The 14,850-nt window shown below is 41.4% G+C and overlaps 56 non-coding genes and 10 pseudogenes across 56 annotated transcripts in view; all 66 read right to left on the minus strand.

Moving 5' to 3' along the window:
• Positions 1-87: 87 nt before the first annotated feature.
• Positions 88-206, minus strand: LOC135069908 (5S ribosomal RNA). The gene has a single exon (XR_010256088.1). It is a non-coding gene; the product is annotated as a 5S ribosomal RNA (ribosomal RNA).
• A 107-nt stretch (positions 207-313) lies between these two features.
• On the minus strand, positions 314-432 carry LOC135061600 (5S ribosomal RNA). Its single transcript, XR_010247978.1, has one exon. It is a non-coding gene; the product is annotated as a 5S ribosomal RNA (ribosomal RNA).
• Positions 433-539: 107 nt separating this feature from the next.
• Positions 540-658, minus strand: LOC135069920 (5S ribosomal RNA). The gene has a single exon (XR_010256099.1). It is a non-coding gene; the product is annotated as a 5S ribosomal RNA (ribosomal RNA).
• A 107-nt stretch (positions 659-765) lies between these two features.
• Positions 766-884, minus strand: LOC135069760 (5S ribosomal RNA). The gene has a single exon (XR_010255942.1). It is a non-coding gene; the product is annotated as a 5S ribosomal RNA (ribosomal RNA).
• Positions 885-991: 107 nt separating this feature from the next.
• On the minus strand, positions 992-1,110 carry LOC135069932 (5S ribosomal RNA). The gene has a single exon (XR_010256110.1). It is a non-coding gene; the product is annotated as a 5S ribosomal RNA (ribosomal RNA).
• A 107-nt stretch (positions 1,111-1,217) lies between these two features.
• LOC135065832 (5S ribosomal RNA) lies at positions 1,218-1,336 on the minus strand. The gene has a single exon (XR_010252102.1). It is a non-coding gene; the product is annotated as a 5S ribosomal RNA (ribosomal RNA).
• Positions 1,337-1,443: 107 nt separating this feature from the next.
• LOC134892458 (5S ribosomal RNA) lies at positions 1,444-1,562 on the minus strand (annotated as a pseudogene).
• A 111-nt stretch (positions 1,563-1,673) lies between these two features.
• LOC135069944 (5S ribosomal RNA) lies at positions 1,674-1,792 on the minus strand. Its single transcript, XR_010256121.1, has one exon. It is a non-coding gene; the product is annotated as a 5S ribosomal RNA (ribosomal RNA).
• A 108-nt stretch (positions 1,793-1,900) lies between these two features.
• On the minus strand, positions 1,901-2,019 carry LOC134885785 (5S ribosomal RNA). Its single transcript, XR_010169890.1, has one exon. It is a non-coding gene; the product is annotated as a 5S ribosomal RNA (ribosomal RNA).
• Positions 2,020-2,126: 107 nt separating this feature from the next.
• LOC135061133 (5S ribosomal RNA) lies at positions 2,127-2,245 on the minus strand. The gene has a single exon (XR_010247524.1). It is a non-coding gene; the product is annotated as a 5S ribosomal RNA (ribosomal RNA).
• A 107-nt stretch (positions 2,246-2,352) lies between these two features.
• Positions 2,353-2,471, minus strand: LOC135066577 (5S ribosomal RNA). The gene has a single exon (XR_010252821.1). It is a non-coding gene; the product is annotated as a 5S ribosomal RNA (ribosomal RNA).
• A 107-nt stretch (positions 2,472-2,578) lies between these two features.
• On the minus strand, positions 2,579-2,697 carry LOC134890694 (5S ribosomal RNA; annotated as a pseudogene).
• Positions 2,698-2,808: 111 nt separating this feature from the next.
• LOC135069955 (5S ribosomal RNA) lies at positions 2,809-2,927 on the minus strand. The gene has a single exon (XR_010256132.1). It is a non-coding gene; the product is annotated as a 5S ribosomal RNA (ribosomal RNA).
• A 107-nt stretch (positions 2,928-3,034) lies between these two features.
• LOC135065599 (5S ribosomal RNA) lies at positions 3,035-3,153 on the minus strand. The gene has a single exon (XR_010251876.1). It is a non-coding gene; the product is annotated as a 5S ribosomal RNA (ribosomal RNA).
• A 107-nt stretch (positions 3,154-3,260) lies between these two features.
• Positions 3,261-3,379, minus strand: LOC135069112 (5S ribosomal RNA). Its single transcript, XR_010255302.1, has one exon. It is a non-coding gene; the product is annotated as a 5S ribosomal RNA (ribosomal RNA).
• A 107-nt stretch (positions 3,380-3,486) lies between these two features.
• On the minus strand, positions 3,487-3,605 carry LOC134888253 (5S ribosomal RNA; annotated as a pseudogene).
• Positions 3,606-3,712: 107 nt separating this feature from the next.
• On the minus strand, positions 3,713-3,831 carry LOC135066057 (5S ribosomal RNA). The gene has a single exon (XR_010252317.1). It is a non-coding gene; the product is annotated as a 5S ribosomal RNA (ribosomal RNA).
• A 107-nt stretch (positions 3,832-3,938) lies between these two features.
• LOC134902020 (5S ribosomal RNA) lies at positions 3,939-4,057 on the minus strand. The gene has a single exon (XR_010175499.1). It is a non-coding gene; the product is annotated as a 5S ribosomal RNA (ribosomal RNA).
• A 107-nt stretch (positions 4,058-4,164) lies between these two features.
• Positions 4,165-4,283, minus strand: LOC134902021 (5S ribosomal RNA). Its single transcript, XR_010175500.1, has one exon. It is a non-coding gene; the product is annotated as a 5S ribosomal RNA (ribosomal RNA).
• Positions 4,284-4,390: 107 nt separating this feature from the next.
• On the minus strand, positions 4,391-4,509 carry LOC134893098 (5S ribosomal RNA; annotated as a pseudogene).
• Positions 4,510-4,616: 107 nt separating this feature from the next.
• Positions 4,617-4,735, minus strand: LOC135060863 (5S ribosomal RNA). Its single transcript, XR_010247256.1, has one exon. It is a non-coding gene; the product is annotated as a 5S ribosomal RNA (ribosomal RNA).
• A 107-nt stretch (positions 4,736-4,842) lies between these two features.
• LOC135059023 (5S ribosomal RNA) lies at positions 4,843-4,961 on the minus strand. The gene has a single exon (XR_010245443.1). It is a non-coding gene; the product is annotated as a 5S ribosomal RNA (ribosomal RNA).
• A 107-nt stretch (positions 4,962-5,068) lies between these two features.
• LOC135066852 (5S ribosomal RNA) lies at positions 5,069-5,187 on the minus strand. Its single transcript, XR_010253089.1, has one exon. It is a non-coding gene; the product is annotated as a 5S ribosomal RNA (ribosomal RNA).
• Positions 5,188-5,294: 107 nt separating this feature from the next.
• LOC135066740 (5S ribosomal RNA) lies at positions 5,295-5,413 on the minus strand. Its single transcript, XR_010252981.1, has one exon. It is a non-coding gene; the product is annotated as a 5S ribosomal RNA (ribosomal RNA).
• A 107-nt stretch (positions 5,414-5,520) lies between these two features.
• On the minus strand, positions 5,521-5,639 carry LOC135058762 (5S ribosomal RNA). Its single transcript, XR_010245186.1, has one exon. It is a non-coding gene; the product is annotated as a 5S ribosomal RNA (ribosomal RNA).
• Positions 5,640-5,746: 107 nt separating this feature from the next.
• On the minus strand, positions 5,747-5,865 carry LOC135064438 (5S ribosomal RNA). Its single transcript, XR_010250745.1, has one exon. It is a non-coding gene; the product is annotated as a 5S ribosomal RNA (ribosomal RNA).
• Positions 5,866-5,972: 107 nt separating this feature from the next.
• Positions 5,973-6,091, minus strand: LOC135058354 (5S ribosomal RNA). The gene has a single exon (XR_010244785.1). It is a non-coding gene; the product is annotated as a 5S ribosomal RNA (ribosomal RNA).
• Positions 6,092-6,198: 107 nt separating this feature from the next.
• LOC134893099 (5S ribosomal RNA) lies at positions 6,199-6,317 on the minus strand (annotated as a pseudogene).
• Positions 6,318-6,424: 107 nt separating this feature from the next.
• On the minus strand, positions 6,425-6,543 carry LOC135060874 (5S ribosomal RNA). Its single transcript, XR_010247269.1, has one exon. It is a non-coding gene; the product is annotated as a 5S ribosomal RNA (ribosomal RNA).
• A 107-nt stretch (positions 6,544-6,650) lies between these two features.
• Positions 6,651-6,769, minus strand: LOC135059024 (5S ribosomal RNA). The gene has a single exon (XR_010245444.1). It is a non-coding gene; the product is annotated as a 5S ribosomal RNA (ribosomal RNA).
• A 107-nt stretch (positions 6,770-6,876) lies between these two features.
• Positions 6,877-6,995, minus strand: LOC135066853 (5S ribosomal RNA). The gene has a single exon (XR_010253090.1). It is a non-coding gene; the product is annotated as a 5S ribosomal RNA (ribosomal RNA).
• Positions 6,996-7,102: 107 nt separating this feature from the next.
• Positions 7,103-7,221, minus strand: LOC135066741 (5S ribosomal RNA). The gene has a single exon (XR_010252982.1). It is a non-coding gene; the product is annotated as a 5S ribosomal RNA (ribosomal RNA).
• A 107-nt stretch (positions 7,222-7,328) lies between these two features.
• LOC135058763 (5S ribosomal RNA) lies at positions 7,329-7,447 on the minus strand. The gene has a single exon (XR_010245187.1). It is a non-coding gene; the product is annotated as a 5S ribosomal RNA (ribosomal RNA).
• Positions 7,448-7,554: 107 nt separating this feature from the next.
• Positions 7,555-7,673, minus strand: LOC135064439 (5S ribosomal RNA). The gene has a single exon (XR_010250746.1). It is a non-coding gene; the product is annotated as a 5S ribosomal RNA (ribosomal RNA).
• A 107-nt stretch (positions 7,674-7,780) lies between these two features.
• On the minus strand, positions 7,781-7,899 carry LOC135058355 (5S ribosomal RNA). Its single transcript, XR_010244786.1, has one exon. It is a non-coding gene; the product is annotated as a 5S ribosomal RNA (ribosomal RNA).
• Positions 7,900-8,006: 107 nt separating this feature from the next.
• Positions 8,007-8,125, minus strand: LOC135069966 (5S ribosomal RNA). Its single transcript, XR_010256144.1, has one exon. It is a non-coding gene; the product is annotated as a 5S ribosomal RNA (ribosomal RNA).
• A 107-nt stretch (positions 8,126-8,232) lies between these two features.
• Positions 8,233-8,351, minus strand: LOC135064440 (5S ribosomal RNA). The gene has a single exon (XR_010250747.1). It is a non-coding gene; the product is annotated as a 5S ribosomal RNA (ribosomal RNA).
• Positions 8,352-8,458: 107 nt separating this feature from the next.
• On the minus strand, positions 8,459-8,577 carry LOC134884739 (5S ribosomal RNA). The gene has a single exon (XR_010168876.1). It is a non-coding gene; the product is annotated as a 5S ribosomal RNA (ribosomal RNA).
• Positions 8,578-8,684: 107 nt separating this feature from the next.
• Positions 8,685-8,803, minus strand: LOC135062362 (5S ribosomal RNA). Its single transcript, XR_010248713.1, has one exon. It is a non-coding gene; the product is annotated as a 5S ribosomal RNA (ribosomal RNA).
• A 107-nt stretch (positions 8,804-8,910) lies between these two features.
• On the minus strand, positions 8,911-9,029 carry LOC134886994 (5S ribosomal RNA; annotated as a pseudogene).
• A 107-nt stretch (positions 9,030-9,136) lies between these two features.
• Positions 9,137-9,255, minus strand: LOC135069978 (5S ribosomal RNA). Its single transcript, XR_010256155.1, has one exon. It is a non-coding gene; the product is annotated as a 5S ribosomal RNA (ribosomal RNA).
• Positions 9,256-9,363: 108 nt separating this feature from the next.
• Positions 9,364-9,482, minus strand: LOC135062769 (5S ribosomal RNA). Its single transcript, XR_010249113.1, has one exon. It is a non-coding gene; the product is annotated as a 5S ribosomal RNA (ribosomal RNA).
• Positions 9,483-9,589: 107 nt separating this feature from the next.
• Positions 9,590-9,708, minus strand: LOC134902105 (5S ribosomal RNA). The gene has a single exon (XR_010175580.1). It is a non-coding gene; the product is annotated as a 5S ribosomal RNA (ribosomal RNA).
• A 107-nt stretch (positions 9,709-9,815) lies between these two features.
• On the minus strand, positions 9,816-9,934 carry LOC135068504 (5S ribosomal RNA). The gene has a single exon (XR_010254703.1). It is a non-coding gene; the product is annotated as a 5S ribosomal RNA (ribosomal RNA).
• Positions 9,935-10,041: 107 nt separating this feature from the next.
• On the minus strand, positions 10,042-10,160 carry LOC135064259 (5S ribosomal RNA). Its single transcript, XR_010250570.1, has one exon. It is a non-coding gene; the product is annotated as a 5S ribosomal RNA (ribosomal RNA).
• Positions 10,161-10,267: 107 nt separating this feature from the next.
• LOC135068399 (5S ribosomal RNA) lies at positions 10,268-10,386 on the minus strand. The gene has a single exon (XR_010254602.1). It is a non-coding gene; the product is annotated as a 5S ribosomal RNA (ribosomal RNA).
• A 107-nt stretch (positions 10,387-10,493) lies between these two features.
• Positions 10,494-10,612, minus strand: LOC135065796 (5S ribosomal RNA). Its single transcript, XR_010252066.1, has one exon. It is a non-coding gene; the product is annotated as a 5S ribosomal RNA (ribosomal RNA).
• Positions 10,613-10,719: 107 nt separating this feature from the next.
• On the minus strand, positions 10,720-10,838 carry LOC135069989 (5S ribosomal RNA). The gene has a single exon (XR_010256166.1). It is a non-coding gene; the product is annotated as a 5S ribosomal RNA (ribosomal RNA).
• Positions 10,839-10,945: 107 nt separating this feature from the next.
• Positions 10,946-11,064, minus strand: LOC135058534 (5S ribosomal RNA). Its single transcript, XR_010244960.1, has one exon. It is a non-coding gene; the product is annotated as a 5S ribosomal RNA (ribosomal RNA).
• Positions 11,065-11,171: 107 nt separating this feature from the next.
• On the minus strand, positions 11,172-11,290 carry LOC135067262 (5S ribosomal RNA). The gene has a single exon (XR_010253482.1). It is a non-coding gene; the product is annotated as a 5S ribosomal RNA (ribosomal RNA).
• A 107-nt stretch (positions 11,291-11,397) lies between these two features.
• On the minus strand, positions 11,398-11,516 carry LOC134891334 (5S ribosomal RNA; annotated as a pseudogene).
• A 107-nt stretch (positions 11,517-11,623) lies between these two features.
• On the minus strand, positions 11,624-11,742 carry LOC134896608 (5S ribosomal RNA). Its single transcript, XR_010172029.1, has one exon. It is a non-coding gene; the product is annotated as a 5S ribosomal RNA (ribosomal RNA).
• Positions 11,743-11,849: 107 nt separating this feature from the next.
• Positions 11,850-11,968, minus strand: LOC135066864 (5S ribosomal RNA). The gene has a single exon (XR_010253101.1). It is a non-coding gene; the product is annotated as a 5S ribosomal RNA (ribosomal RNA).
• A 107-nt stretch (positions 11,969-12,075) lies between these two features.
• Positions 12,076-12,194, minus strand: LOC135059758 (5S ribosomal RNA). Its single transcript, XR_010246157.1, has one exon. It is a non-coding gene; the product is annotated as a 5S ribosomal RNA (ribosomal RNA).
• Positions 12,195-12,301: 107 nt separating this feature from the next.
• Positions 12,302-12,420, minus strand: LOC134886826 (5S ribosomal RNA). The gene has a single exon (XR_010170902.1). It is a non-coding gene; the product is annotated as a 5S ribosomal RNA (ribosomal RNA).
• A 107-nt stretch (positions 12,421-12,527) lies between these two features.
• Positions 12,528-12,651, minus strand: LOC134896624 (5S ribosomal RNA; annotated as a pseudogene).
• A 107-nt stretch (positions 12,652-12,758) lies between these two features.
• Positions 12,759-12,878, minus strand: LOC134887629 (5S ribosomal RNA; annotated as a pseudogene).
• Positions 12,879-12,985: 107 nt separating this feature from the next.
• LOC135059759 (5S ribosomal RNA) lies at positions 12,986-13,104 on the minus strand. The gene has a single exon (XR_010246158.1). It is a non-coding gene; the product is annotated as a 5S ribosomal RNA (ribosomal RNA).
• Positions 13,105-13,211: 107 nt separating this feature from the next.
• On the minus strand, positions 13,212-13,330 carry LOC135064441 (5S ribosomal RNA). Its single transcript, XR_010250748.1, has one exon. It is a non-coding gene; the product is annotated as a 5S ribosomal RNA (ribosomal RNA).
• Positions 13,331-13,437: 107 nt separating this feature from the next.
• On the minus strand, positions 13,438-13,556 carry LOC135070000 (5S ribosomal RNA). Its single transcript, XR_010256177.1, has one exon. It is a non-coding gene; the product is annotated as a 5S ribosomal RNA (ribosomal RNA).
• Positions 13,557-13,663: 107 nt separating this feature from the next.
• Positions 13,664-13,783, minus strand: LOC135069737 (5S ribosomal RNA). Its single transcript, XR_010255921.1, has one exon. It is a non-coding gene; the product is annotated as a 5S ribosomal RNA (ribosomal RNA).
• A 107-nt stretch (positions 13,784-13,890) lies between these two features.
• LOC134897453 (5S ribosomal RNA) lies at positions 13,891-14,014 on the minus strand (annotated as a pseudogene).
• A 107-nt stretch (positions 14,015-14,121) lies between these two features.
• On the minus strand, positions 14,122-14,241 carry LOC134885049 (5S ribosomal RNA). Its single transcript, XR_010169176.1, has one exon. It is a non-coding gene; the product is annotated as a 5S ribosomal RNA (ribosomal RNA).
• Positions 14,242-14,348: 107 nt separating this feature from the next.
• On the minus strand, positions 14,349-14,467 carry LOC134901419 (5S ribosomal RNA). Its single transcript, XR_010174911.1, has one exon. It is a non-coding gene; the product is annotated as a 5S ribosomal RNA (ribosomal RNA).
• A 107-nt stretch (positions 14,468-14,574) lies between these two features.
• On the minus strand, positions 14,575-14,693 carry LOC135070013 (5S ribosomal RNA). Its single transcript, XR_010256189.1, has one exon. It is a non-coding gene; the product is annotated as a 5S ribosomal RNA (ribosomal RNA).
• Positions 14,694-14,800: 107 nt separating this feature from the next.
• The window catches only part of LOC134886791 (5S ribosomal RNA), a 119-nt gene continuing 69 nt past the window's right edge, over positions 14,801-14,850 (minus strand). The window contains exon 1 of the ribosomal RNA XR_010170865.1: positions 14,801-14,850. This exon is cut by the window's right edge and continues 69 nt beyond it. This is a non-coding gene — a ribosomal RNA (5S ribosomal RNA).

A 14,850-nucleotide genomic window follows, 5' to 3' on the forward strand; every position in this document is an offset into this window, starting at 1 on the left:
GAACTTTTCTACTTCTAACTACTGGTTCATAAATGAATACGTTTGAAAATGGAATGCATCAACAGAACGGTGTTGGCAGTATAAAAATATCTACAGCACCTTGTATTCCCAGGTGGTCTCCCATCCAAGTACTAACCAGGCCCAACACTGCTTAGCTTCCAAGATCAGATGAGATTGGGCGTATCCAGTGTGGTGTGGCTGTAGATGAGCTTTGTGGTTTCTGTTAGAACTTTTCTACTTCTAACTACTGGTTCATAAATGAATACGTTTGAAAATGGAATGCATCAACAGAACGGTGTTGGCAGTATAAAAATATCTACAGCACCTTGTATTCCCAGGTGGTCTCCCATCCAAGTACTAACCAGGCCCAACACTGCTTAGCTTTCAAGATCAGATGAGATTGGGCGTATCCAGTGTGGTGTGGCTGTAGATGAGCTTTGTGGTTTCTGTTAGAACTTTTCTACCTCTAACTACTGGTTCATAAATGAATACGTTTGAAAATGGAATGCATCAACAGAACGGTGTTGGCAGTATAAAAATATCTACAGCACCTTGTATTCCCAGGTGGTCTCCCATCCAAGTACTAACCAGGCCCAACACTGCTTAGCTTCCAAGATCAGATGAGATTGGGCGTATCCAGTGTGGTGTGGCTGTAGATGAGCTTTGTGGTTTCTGTTAGAACTTTTCTACTTCTAACTACTGGTTCATAAATGAATACGTTTGAAAATGGAATGCATCAACAGAACGGTGTTGGTAGTATAAAAATATCTACAGCACCTTGTATTCCCAGGTGGTCTCCCATCCAAGTACTAACCAGGCCCAAAACTGCTTCGCTTCCAAGATCAGATGAGATTGGGCGTATCCAGTGTGGTGTGGCTGTAGATGAGCATTATGGTTTCTGTTAAAACTTTTCTACTTCTAACTACTGGTTCATAAATGAATACGTTTGAAAATGGAATGCATCAACAGAACGGTGTTGGTAGTATAAAAATATCTACAGCACCTTGTATTCCCAGGTGGTCTCCCATCCAAGTACTAACCAGGCCCAACACTGCTTAGCTTCCAAGATCAGATGAGATTGGGCGTATCCAGTGTGGTGTGGCTGTAGATGAACTTTGTGGTTTCTGTTAGAACTTTTCTACTTCTAACTACTGGTTCATAAATGAATACATTTGAAAATGGAATGCATCAACAGAACGGTGTTGGCAGTATAAAAATATATACAGCACCTTGTATTCCCAGGTGGTCTCCCATCCAAGTACTAACCAGGCCCAACACTGTTTAGCTTCCAAGATCAGATGAGATTGGGCGTATCCAGTGTGGTGTGGCTGTAGATGAGCTTTGTGGTTTCTGTTTGAACTTTTCTACTACTAACTACTGGTTCATAAATGAATACGTTTGAAAATGGAATGCATCAACAGAACGGTGTTGGCAGTATAAAAATATCTACAGCACCTTGTATTCCCAGGTGGTCTCCCATACAAGTACTGACCAGGCCTAACACTGCTTAGCTTCCAAGGTCAGATGAGATAGGGCGTATCCAGTGTGGTGTGGCTGTAGATGAACTTTGTGGTTTCTGTTAGAACTTTTCTACTTCTAACTACTGGTTCATAAATGAATACGTTTGAAAATGGAATGCATCAACAGAACGGTGTTGGCAGTATAAAAAAAAATATCTACAGCACCTTGTATTCCCAGGTGGTCTCCCATCCAAGTACTAACCAGGCCCAACACTGCTTAGCTTCCAAGATCAGATGAGATTGGGCGTATCCAGTGTGGTGTGGCTGTAGATGAACTTTGTGGTTTCTGTTAGAACTTTTCTACTTCTAACTACTGGTTCATAAATGAATACGTTTGAAAATGGAATGCATCAACAGAACGGTGTTGGCAGTATAAAAAATATCTACAGCACCTTGCATTCCCAGGTGGTCTCCCATCCAAGTACTAACCAGGCCCAACACTGTTTAGCTTCCAAGATCAGATGAGATAGGGCGTATCCAATGTGGTGTGGCTGTAGATGAGCTTTGTGGTTTCTGTTAGAACTTTTCTACTTCTAACTACTGGTTCATAAATGAATACGTTTGAAAATGGAATGCATCAACAGAACGGTGTTGGCAGTATAAAAATATCTACAGCACCTTGTATTCCCAGCTGGTCTCCCATCCAAGTACTAACCAGGCCCAACACTGCTTAGCTTCCAAGATCAGATGAGATTGGGCGTATCCAGTGTGGTTTGGCTGTAGATGAACTTTGTGTTTTCTGTTAGAACTTTTCTACTTCTAACTACTGGTTCATAAATGAATACATTTAAAAAGTGAATGCATCAACAGAACGGTGTTGGCAGTATAAAAATATCTACAGCTCCTTGTATTCCCAGGTGGTCTCCCATCCAAGTACTAACCAGGCCCAACACTGCTTAGCTTCCAAGATCAGATGAGATTGGGCGTATCCAGTGTGGTGTTGCTGTAGATGAGCTTTGTGGTTTCTGTTAGAACTTTTCTACTTCTAACTACTGGTTCATAAATGAATACATTTAAAAAGTGAATGCATCAACAGAACGGTGTTGGCAGAATAAAAATATCTACAGCACCCTGTATTCCCAGGTGGTCTCCCATCCAAGTACTAACCAGGCACAACATTGCTTAGCTTCCAAGATCAGATGAGATTGGGCGTATCCAGTGTGGTGTTGCTGTAGATGAGCTTTGTGGTTTCTGTTAGAACTTTTCTACTTCTAACTACTGGTTCATAAATGAATACGTTTGAAAATGGAATGCATCAACAGAACGGTGTTGGCAGTATATAAAAAAATATCTACAGCACCTTGTATTCCCAGGTGGTCTCCCATCCAAGTACTAACCAGGCCCAACACTGCTTAGCTTCCAAGATCAGATGAGATTGGGCGTATCCAGTGTGGTGTGGCTGTAGATGAGCTTAGTGGTTTCTGTTAGAACTTTTCTACTTCTAACTACTGGTTCATAAATGAATACGTTTGAAAATGGAATGCATCAACAGAACGGTGTTGGCAGTATAAAAATATCTACAGCACCTTGTATTCCCAGGTGATCTCCCATCCAAGTACTAACCAGGCCCAACACTGTTTAGCTTCCAAGATCAGATGAGATTGGGCGTATCCAGTGTGGTGTGGCTGTAGATGAGCTTTGTGGTTTCTGTTAGAACTTTTCTACTTCTAACTACTGGTTCATAAATGAATACGTTTGAAAATGGAATGCATCAACAGAACGGTGTTGGTAGTATAAAAATATCTACAGCACCTTGTATTCCCAGGTGGTCTCCCATCCAAGTACTAACCAGGCCCAACACTGCTTAGCTTCCAATATCAGATGAGATTGGGCATATCCAGTGTGGTGTGGCTGTAGATGAGCTTTATAGTTTCTGTTAGAACTTTTCTACTTCTAACTACTGGTTCATAAATGAATACGTTTGAAAATGGAATGCATCAACAGAACGGTGTTGGTAGATTAAAAATATCTACAGCACCTTCTATTCCCAGGTGGTCTCCCATCCAAGTACTAACCAGGCCCAACACTGCTTAGCTTCCAATATCAGATGAGATTGGGCATATCCAGTGTGGTGTGGCTGTAGATGAGCTTTATGGTTTCTGTTAGAACTTTTCTACTTCTAACTACTGGTTCATAAATGAATATGTTTGAAAATGGAATGCATCAACAGAACGGTGTTGGCAGTATAAAAATATCTACAGCACCTTGTATTCCCAGATGGTCTCCCATCCAAGTACTAACCAGGCCCAACACTGTTTAGCTTCCAAGATCAGATGAGATTGGGCATATCCAGTGTGGTGTGGCTGTAGATGAGCTTTATGGTTTCTGTTAGAACTTTTCTACTTCTAACTACTGGTTCATAAATGAATACGTTTGAAAATGGAATGCATCAACAGAACGGTGTTGGCAGTATAAAAATATCTACAGCACCTTGTATTCCCAGGTGGTCTCCCATCCAAGTACTAACCAGGCCCAACACTGTTTAGCTTCCAAGATCAGATGAGATTGGGCGTATCCAGTGTGGTGTGGCTGTAGATGAGCTTTGTGGTTTCTGTTAGAACTTTTCTACTTCTAACTACTGGTTCATAAATGAATACGTTTGAAAATGGAATGCATCAACAGAACGGTGTTGGCAGTATAAAAATATCTACAGCACCTTGTATTCCCAGGTGGTCTCCCATCCAAGTACTAACCAGGCCCAACACTGTTTAGCTTCCAAGATCAGATGAGATTGGGCGTATCCAGTGTGGTGTGGCTGTAGATGAACTTTGTGGTTTCTGTTAGAACTTTTCTACTTCTAACTACTGGTTAATAAATGAATACGTTTGAAAATGGAATGCATCAACAGAACGGTGTTGGCAGTATAAAAATATCTACAGCACCTTGTATTCCCAGGTGGTCTCCCATACAAGAACTGACCAGGCCCAACACTGCTTAGCTTCCAAGATCAGATGAGATTGGGCGTATCCAGTGTGGTGTGGCTGATGATGAGCTTTATGGTTTCTGTTAGAACTTTTCTACTTCTAACTACTGGTTCATTAATTAATACGTTTGAAAATGGAATGCATCAACAGAACGGTGTTGGCAGTATAAAAATATCTACAGCACCTTATATTCCCAGGTGGTCTCCCATCCAAGTACTAACCAGGCCCAACACTGCTTAGCTTCCAAGATCAGATGAGATTGGGTGTATCCAGTGTGGTGTGGCTGTAGATGAGCTTTATGGTTTCTGTTAGAACTTGTCTGCTTCTAACTACTGGTTCATAAATGAATACGTTTGAAAATGGAATGCATCAACAGAACGGTGTTGGTAGTATAAAAATATCTACAGCACCTTGTATTCCCAGGTGGTCTCCCATCCAAGTACTAACCAGGCCCAACACTGCTTAGCTTCCAAGATCAGATGAGATTGGGCATATCCAGTGTGGTGTGGCTGTAGATGAGCTTTATGGTTTCTGTTAGAACTTTTCTACTTCTAACTACTGGTTCATAAATGAATACGTTTGAAAATGGAATGCATCAACAGAACGGTGTTGGTAGTATAAAAATATCTACAGCACCTTGTATTCCCAGGTGGTCTCCCATCCAAGTACTAACCAGGCCCAACACTACTTAGCTTCCAAGATCAGATGAGATTGGGCGTATCCAGTGTGGAGTGGCTGTAGATGAGCTTTGTGGTTTCTGTTAGAACTTTTCTACTTCTAACTACTGGTTCATAAATGAATACGTTTGAAAATGGAATGCATCAACAGAACGGTGTTGGCAGTATAAAAATATCTACAGCACCTTGTATTCCCAGGTGGTTTCCCATCCAAGTACTAACCAGGCCCGACACTGCTTAGCTTCCAAGATCAGATGAGATTGGGCGTATCCAGTGTGGTGTTGCTGTAGATGAGCTTTGTGGTTTCTGTTAGAACTTTTCTACTTCTAACTACTGGTTCATAAATGAATACGTTTGAAAATGGAATGCATCAACAGAACGGTGTTGGCAGTATAAAAATATCTACAGCACCTTGTATTCCCAGGTGGTTTCCCATCCAAGTACTAACCAGGCCCAACACTGCTTAGCTTCCAAGATCAGATGAGATTGGGCGTATCCAGTGTGGTGTGGCTGTAGATGAGCTTTGTAGTTTCTGTTAGAACTTTTCTACTTCTAACTACTGGTTCATAAATGAATACGTTTGAAAATGGAATGCATCAACAGAACGGTGTTGGCAGTATAAAAATATCTACAGCACCTTGTATTCCCAGGTGGTCTCCCATCCAAGTACTAACCAGGCCCAACACTGCTTAGCTTCCAAGATCAGATGAGATTGGGCATATCCAGTGTGGTGTGGCTGTAGAAGAGCTTTATGGTTTCTGTAAGTACTTTTCTACTTCTAACTACTGGTTCATAAATGAATACGTTTGAAAATGGAATGCATCAACAGAACGGTGTTGGTAGTATAAAAATATCTACAGCACCTTGTATTCCCAGGTGGTCTCCCATTCAAGTACTAACCAGGCCCAACACTGCTTAGCTTCCAAGATCAGATGAGATTGGGCGTATCCAGTGTGGTGTGGCTGTAGATGAGCTTTATGGTTTCTGTTAGAACTTTTCTACTTCTAACTACTGGTTAATAAATGAATACGTTTGAAAATGGAATGCATCAACAGAACGGTGTTGGCAGTATAAAAATATCTACAGCACCTTGTATTCCCAGGTGGTCTCCCATACAAGAACTGACCAGGCCCAACACTGCTTAGCTTCCAAGATCAGATGAGATTGGGCGTATCCAGTGTGGTGTGGCTGATGATGAGCTTTATGGTTTCTGTTAGAACTTTTCTACTTCTAACTACTGGTTCATTAATTAATACGTTTGAAAATGGAATGCATCAACAGAACGGTGTTGGCAGTATAAAAATATCTACAGCACCTTATATTCCCAGGTGGTCTCCCATCCAAGTACTAACCAGGCCCAACACTGCTTAGCTTCCAAGATCAGATGAGATTGGGTGTATCCAGTGTGGTGTGGCTGTAGATGAGCTTTATGGTTTCTGTTAGAACTTGTCTGCTTCTAACTACTGGTTCATAAATGAATACGTTTGAAAATGGAATGCATCAACAGAACGGTGTTGGTAGTATAAAAATATCTACAGCACCTTGTATTCCCAGGTGGTCTCCCATCCAAGTACTAACCAGGCCCAACACTGCTTAGCTTCCAAGATCAGATGAGATTGGGCATATCCAGTGTGGTGTGGCTGTAGATGAGCTTTATGGTTTCTGTTAGAACTTTTCTACTTCTAACTACTGGTTCATAAATGAATACGTTTGAAAATGGAATGCATCAACAGAACGGTGTTGGTAGTATAAAAATATCTACAGCACCTTGTATTCCCAGGTGGTCTCCCATCCAAGTACTAACCAGGCCCAACACTACTTAGCTTCCAAGATCAGATGAGATTGGGCGTATCCAGTGTGGAGTGGCTGTAGATGAGCTTTGTGGTTTCTGTTAGAACTTTTCTACTTCTAACTACTGGTTCATAAATGAATACGTTTGAAAATGGAATGCATCAACAGAACGGTGTTGGCAGTATAAAAATATCTACAGCACCTTGTATTCCCAGGTGGTTTCCCATCCAAGTACTAACCAGGCCCGACACTGCTTAGCTTCCAAGATCAGATGAGATTGGGCGTATCCAGTGTGGTGTTGCTGTAGATGAGCTTTGTGGTTTCTGTTAGAACTTTTCTACTTCTAACTACTGGTTCATAAATGAATACGTTTGAAAATGGAATGCATCAACAGAACGGTGTTGGCAGTATAAAAATATCTACAGCACCTTGTATTCCCAGGTGGTTTCCCATCCAAGTACTAACCAGGCCCAACACTGCTTAGCTTCCAAGATCAGATGAGATTGGGCGTATCCAGTGTGGTGTGGCTGTAGATGAGCTTTGTAGTTTCTGTTAGAACTTTTCTACTTCTAACTACTGGTTCATAAATGAATACGTTTGAAAATGGAATGCATCAACAGAACGGTGTTGGCAGTATAAAAATATCTACAGCACCTTGTATTCCCAGGTGGTCTCCCATCCAAGTACTAACCAGGCCCAACACTGCTTAGCTTCCAAGATCAGATGAGATTGGGCATATCCAGTGTGGTGTGGCTGTAGAAGAGCTTTATGGTTTCTGTAAGTACTTTTCTACTTCTAACTACTGGTTCATAAATGAATACGTTTGAAAATGGAATGCATCAACAGAACGGTGTTGGTAGTATAAAAATATCTACAGCACCTTGTATTCCCAGGTGGTCTCCCATTCAAGTACTAACCAGGCCCAACACTGCTTAGCTTCCAAGATCAGATGAGATTGGGCGTATCCAGTGTGGTGTGGCTGTAGATGAGCTTTATGGTTTCTGTTAGAACTTTTCTACTTCTAACTACTGGTTCATAAATGAATACGTTTTAAAATGGAATGCATCAACAGAACGGTGTTGGTAGTATAAAAATATCTACAGCACCTTGTATTCCCAGGTGGTCTCCCATCCAAGTACTAACCAGGCCCAACACTGCTTAGCTTCCAAGATCAGATGAGATTGGGCGTATCCAGTGTGGTGTGGCTGTAGATGAGCTTTGTGGTTTCTGTTAGAACTTTTCTACTTCTAACTACTGGTTCATAAATGAATACGTTTGAAAATGGAATGCATCAACAGAACGGTGTTGGCAGTATAAAAATATCTACAGCACCTTGTATTCCCAGGTGGTCTCCCATCCAAGTACTAACCAGGCCCAACACTGCTTAGCTTCCAAGATCAGATGAGATTGGGCATATCCAGTGTGGTGTGGCTGTAGAAGAGCTTTATGGTTTCTGTAAGTACTTTTCTACTTCTAACTACTGGTTCATAAATGAATACGTTTGAAAATGGAATGCATCAACAGAACGGTGTTGGTAGTATAAAAATATCTACAGCACCTTGTATTCCAAGGTAGTCTCCCATTCAAGTACTAACCAGGCCCAACACTGCTTAGCTTCCAAGATCAGATGAGATTGGGCGTATCCAGTGTGGTGTGGCTGTAGATGAGCTTTATGGTTTCTGTTAGAACTTTTCTACTTCTAACTACTGGTTCATAAATGAATACGTTTTAAAATGGAATGCATCAACAGAACGGTGTTGGTAGTATAAAAATATCTACAGCACCTTGTATTCCCAGGTGGTCTCCCATCCAAGTACTAACCAGGCCCAACACTGCTTAGCTTCCAAGATCAGATGAGATTGGGCGTATCCAATGTGGTGTGGCTGTAAATGAGCTTTGTGGTTTCTGTTAGAACTTTTCTACTTCTAACTACTGGTTCATAAATGAATACGTTTGAAAATGGAATGCATCAACAGAACAGTGTTGGCAGTGTAAAAATATCTACAGCACCTTGTATTCCCAGGTATTCTCCCATCCAAGTACTAACCAGGCCCAACACTGCTTAGCTTCCAAGATCAGATGAGATTGGGAGTATCCAGTGTGGTGTGGCTGTAGATGAGCTTTGTGGTTTCTGTTTGAACTTTTCTATTTCTTACTACTGGTTCATAAATGAATACATTTGAAAATTGAATGCATCAACAGAACGGTGTTGGCAGTATAAAAATATCTACAGCACCTTGTATTCCCAGGTGGTCTCCCATCCAAGTACTAACCAGGCCCAACACTGCTTAGCTTCCAAGATCAGATGAGATTGGGCGTATCCAGTGTGGTGTGGCTGTAGATGAGCTTTGTGGTTTCTGTTAGAACTTTTCTACTTCTAACTACTGGTTCATAAATGAACACGTTTGAAAATGGAATGCATCAACAGAACGGTGTTGGCAGTATAAAATATATCTACAGCACCTTGTATTCCCAGGTGGTCTCCCATCCAAGTACTAACCAGGCCCAACACTGCTTAGCTTCCAAGATCAGATGAGATTGGGCGTATCCAGTGTGGTGTGGTTGTAGATGAACTTTGTGGTTTCTGTTAGAGCTTTTCTACTTCTAACTACTGGTTCATAAATGAATACGTTTTAAAATGGAATGCATCAACAGAACGGTGTTGGCAGTATAAAATTATCTACAGCACCTTGTATTCCCAGGTGGTCTCCTATCCAAGTACTAATAAGGCCCAACACTGCTTAGCTTCCAAGATCAGATGAGATTGGGCGTATCCAGTGTGGTGTGGCTGTAGATGAGCTTTATGGTTTCTGTTAGAACTTTTCTACTTCTAACTACTGGTTCATAAATGAATACGTTTGAAAATGGAATGCATCAACAGAACGGTGTTGGCAGTATAAAAATATCTACAGCACCTTGTATTCCCAGGTGGTCTCCCATTCAAGTACTAACCAGGCCCAACACTGCTTAGCTTCCAAGATCAGATGAGATTGGGCATATCCAGTGTGGTGTGGCTGTAGAAGAGCTTAATGGTTTCTGTAAGTACTTTTCTACTTCTAACTACTGGTTCATAAATGAATATGTTTGAAAATGGAATGCATCAACAGAACGGTGTTGGTAGTATAAAAATATCTACAGCACCTTGTATTCCCAGGTGGTCTCCCATTCAAGTACTAACCAGGCCCAACACTGCTTAGCTTCCAAGATCAGATGAGATTGGGCGTATCCAGTGTAGTGTGGCTGTAGATGAGCTTTATGGTTTCTGTTAGAACTTTTCTACTTCTAACTACTGGTTCATAAATGAATACGTTTGAAAATGGAATGCATCAACAGAACGGTGTTGGTAGTATAAAAATATCTACAGCACCTTGTATTTCCAGGTGGTCTCCCATCCAAGTACTAACCAGGCCCAACACTGCTTAGCTTCCAAGATCAGATGAGATTGGGCATATCCAGTGTGGTGTGGCTGTAGATGAACTTTGTGGTTTCTGTTAGAACTTTTCTACTTCTAACTACTGGTTCATAAATGAATACGTTTGAAAATGGAATGCATCAACAGAACGGTGTTGGCAGTATAAAATTATCTACAGCACCTTGTATTCCCAGGTGGTCTCCCGTCCAAGTACTAACCAGGCCCAACACTGTTTAGCTTCCAAGATCAGATGAGATTGGGCGTATCCAGTGTGGTGTGGCTGTAGATGAGCTTTGTGGTTTCTGTTAGAACTTTTCTACTTCTAACTACTGGTTCATAAATGAATACGTTTGAAAATGGAATGCATCAACAGAACGGTGTTGGCAGTATAAAAATATCTACAGCACCTTGTATTCCCAGGTGGTCTCCCATCCAAGTACTAACCAGGCCCAACACTGCTTAGCTTCCAAGATCAGATGAGATTGGGCGTATCCAGTGTGGTGTGGCTGTAGATGAGCTTTATGGTTTCTGTTAGAACTTTTCTACTTCTAACTACTGGTTCATAAATGAATACGTTTGAAAATGGAATGCATCAACAGAACGGTGTTGGCAGTATAAAAATATCTACAGCACCTTGTATTCCCAGGTGGTCTCCCATCCCAGTACTAACCAGGCCCAACACTGCTTAGCTTCCAAGATCAGATGAGATTGGGCGTATCAAGTGTGGTGTGGCTGTAGATGAGCTTTATGGTTTCTGTTAGAACTTTTCTACTTCTAACTACTGGTTCATAAATGATTACGTTTGAAAATGGAATGCATCAACAGAACGGTGTTGGCAGTATAAAAATATCTACAGCACCTTGTATTCCCAGGTGGTCTCCCATCCAAGTACTAACCAGGCCCAACACTGCTTAGCTTCCAAGATCAGATGAGATTGGGTGTATCCAGTGTGGTGTGGCTGTAGATAAGCTTTATGGTTTCTGTTAGAACTTTTCTACTTCTAACTACTGGTTCATAAATGAATACGTTTGAAAATGGAATGCATCAACAGAACGGTGTTGGTAGTATAAAAATATCTACTGCACATTGCATTCCCAGGTGGTCTCCCATCCAAGTACTAACCAGGCCCAACACTGCTTAGCTTCCAAGATCAGATGAGATTGGGCATATCCAGTGTGGTGTGGCTGTAGATAAGCTTTATGGTTTCTGTTAGAACTTTTCTACTTCTAACTACTGGTTCATAAATGAATACGTTTGAAAATGGAATGCATCAACAGAACGGTGTTGGCAGTATAAAAATATCTACAGCACCTTGTATTCCCACGTGGTCTCCCATCCAAGTACTAACCAGGCCCAACACTGCTTAGCTTCCAAGATCAGATGAGATTGGGTGTATCCAGTGTGGTGTGGCTGTAGATGAGCTTTATGGTTTCTGTTAGAACTTTTCTACTTCTAACTACTGGTTCATAAATGAATACGTTTGAAAATGGAATGCATCAACAGAACGGTGTTGGTAGTATAAAAATATCTACAGCACCTTGCATTCCCAGGTGGTCTCCCATCCAAGTACTAACCAGGCCCAACACTGCTTAGCTTCCAAGATCAGATGAGATTGGGCATATCCAGCGTGGTGTGGCTGTAGATGAGCTTTGTGGTTTCTGTTAGAACTTTTCTACTTCTAACTACTGGTTCATAAATGAATACGTTTGAAAATGGAATGCATCAACAGAACGGTGTTGGCAGTATAAAAATATCTACAGCACCTTGTATTCCCAGGTGGTCTCCCATCCAAGTACTAACCAGGCCCAACACTGCTTAGCTTCCAAGATCAGATGAGATTGGGCGTATCCAGTGTGGTGTTGCTGTAGATGAACTTTCTGGTTTCTGTTAGATCTTTTCTACTTCTAACTACTGGTTCATAAATGAATACATTTGAAAATTGAATGCATCAACAGAACGGTGTTGGCAGTATAAAAATATCTTCAGCTCCTTGTATTCCCAGGTGGTCTTCCATCCAAGTACTAACCAGGCCCAACACTGCTTAACTTCCAAGATCAGATGAGATTGGGCGTATCCAGTGTGGTGTGGCTGTAGATGAGCTTTGTGGTTTCTGTTAGAACTTTTCTACTTCTAACTACTGGTTCATAAATGAATACGTTTGAAAATGGAATGCATCAACAGAACAGTGTTGGTAGTATAAAAATATCTACAGCACTTTGTATTCCCAGGTGGTCTCCCATCCAAGTACTAACCATGCCCAACACTGCTTAGCTTCCTAGATCAGATGAGATGAGATTGGGCGTATCCAGTGTGGTGTGGCAGTACATGAGCTTTGTGGTTTCTGTTAGAACTTTTCTACTTCTAGCTACTGGTTCATAAATGAATACGTTTGAAAATGGAATGCATCAACAGAACGGTGTTGGCAGTATAAAAATATCTACAGCACCTATGTATTCCCAGGTGGTCTCCCATCCAAGTACTAACCAGGCCCAACACTGTTTAGCTTCCAAGATCAGATGAGATTGGGCATATCCAGTGTGGTGTGGCTGTAGAACAGCTTTATGGTTTCTGTTAGTACTTTTCTACTTCTAACTACTGGTTCATAAATGAATACGTTTGAAAATGGAATGCATCAACAGAACGGTGTTGGTAGTATAAAAATATCTACAGCACCTTGTATTCCCAGGTGGTCTCCCATCCAAGTACTAACCAGGCCCAACACTGCTTAGCTTCCAAGATCAGATGAGATTGGGCGTATCCAGTGTGGTGTTGCTGTAGATGAACTTTCTGGTTTCTGTTAGAACTTTTCTACTTCTAACTACTGGTTCATAAATGAATAAGTTTTAAAATGGAATGCATCAACAGAACGGTGTTGGCAGTATAACATTATCTACAGCACCTTGTATTCCCAGGTGGTCTCCCATCCAAGTACTAACCAGGCCCAACACTGCTTAGCTTCCAAGATCAGATGAGATTGGGCATATCCAGTGTGGTGTGGCTGTAGAAGAGCTTTATGATTTCTGTTAGTACTTTTCTACTTCTAACTACTGGTTCATAAATTAATACGTTTGAAAATGGAATGCATCAACAGAACGGTGTTGGCAGTATAAAAATATCTACAGCACCTTGTATTCCCAGGTGGTCTCCCATCCAAGTACTAACCAGGCCCAACACTGCTTAGCTTCCAAGATCAGATGAGATTGGGCGTATCCAGTGTGGTGTGGCTGTAGATGAGCTTAGTGGTTTCTGTTAGAACTTTTCTACTTCTAACTACTGGTTCATAAATGAATACGTTTTAAAATGGAATGCATCAACAGAATGGTGTTGGCAGTATAAAAATATCTACAGCACCTTGTATTCCCAGGTGGTCTCCCATCCAAGTACTAACCAGGCCCAACACTGCTTAGCTTCACAAGATCAGATGAGATTGGGCGTATCCAGTGTGGTGTGGCTGTAGATGAGCTTTATGGTTTCTGTTAGAACTATTCTACTTCTAACTACTGGTTCATAAATGAATACGTTTGAAAATGGAATGCATCAACAGAACGGTGTTGGTAGTATAAAAATATCTACAGCACATTGTATTCCCAGGTGGTCTCTCATCCAAGTACTAACCATGCCCAACACTGCGTAGCTTCCTAGATCAGATGAGATGAGATTGGGCGTATCCAGTGTGGTGTGGCAGTAGATGAGCTTTGTGGTTTCTGTTAGAACTTTTCTACTTCTAACTACTGGTTCATAAATGAATACGTTTGAAAATGGAATGCATCAACAGAACGGTGTTGGCAGTATAAAAATATCTACAGCACCTATGTATTCCCAGGTGGTCTCCCATCCAAGTACTAACCAGGCCCAACACTGCTTAGCTTCCAAGATCAGATGAGATTGGGCATATCCAGTGTGGTGTGGCTGTAGAAGAGCTTTATGGTTTCTGTTAGTACTTTTCTACTTCTAACTACTGGTTCATAAATGAATACGTTTGAAAATGGAATGCATCAACAGAACGGTGTTGGCAGTATAAAAAGATCTACAGCACCTTGTATTCCCAGGTGGTCTCCCATCCAAGTACTAACCAGGCCCAACACTGCTTAGCTTCCAAGATCAGATGAGATTGGGCGTATCCAGTGTGGTGTTGCTGTAGATGAACTTTCTGGTTTCTGTTAGAACTTTTCTACTTCTAACTACTGGTTCATAAATGAATACGTTTGAAAATGGAATGCATCAACAGAACGGTGTTGGCAGTATAAAAATATCTACAGCACCTTGTATTCCCAGGTGGTCTCCCATCCAAGTACTAACCAGGCCCAACACTGCTTAGCTTCCAAGATCAGATGAGATTGGGCGTATCCAGTGTGGTGTGGCTGTAGATGAGCTTTGTGGTTTCTGTTTGAACTTTTCTACTTCTAACTACTGGTTCATAAATGAATACGTTTTAAAATGGAATGCATCAACAGAACGGTGTTGGCAGTATAAAATTATCTACAGCACCTTGTATTCCCAGGTGGTCTCCCATCCAAGTACTAACC

This window comes from Pseudophryne corroboree, chromosome 3 (assembly GCF_028390025.1).
Source record: "Pseudophryne corroboree isolate aPseCor3 chromosome 3, aPseCor3.hap2, whole genome shotgun sequence".
Lineage (NCBI taxonomy): Eukaryota > Metazoa > Chordata > Amphibia > Anura > Myobatrachidae > Pseudophryne > Pseudophryne corroboree.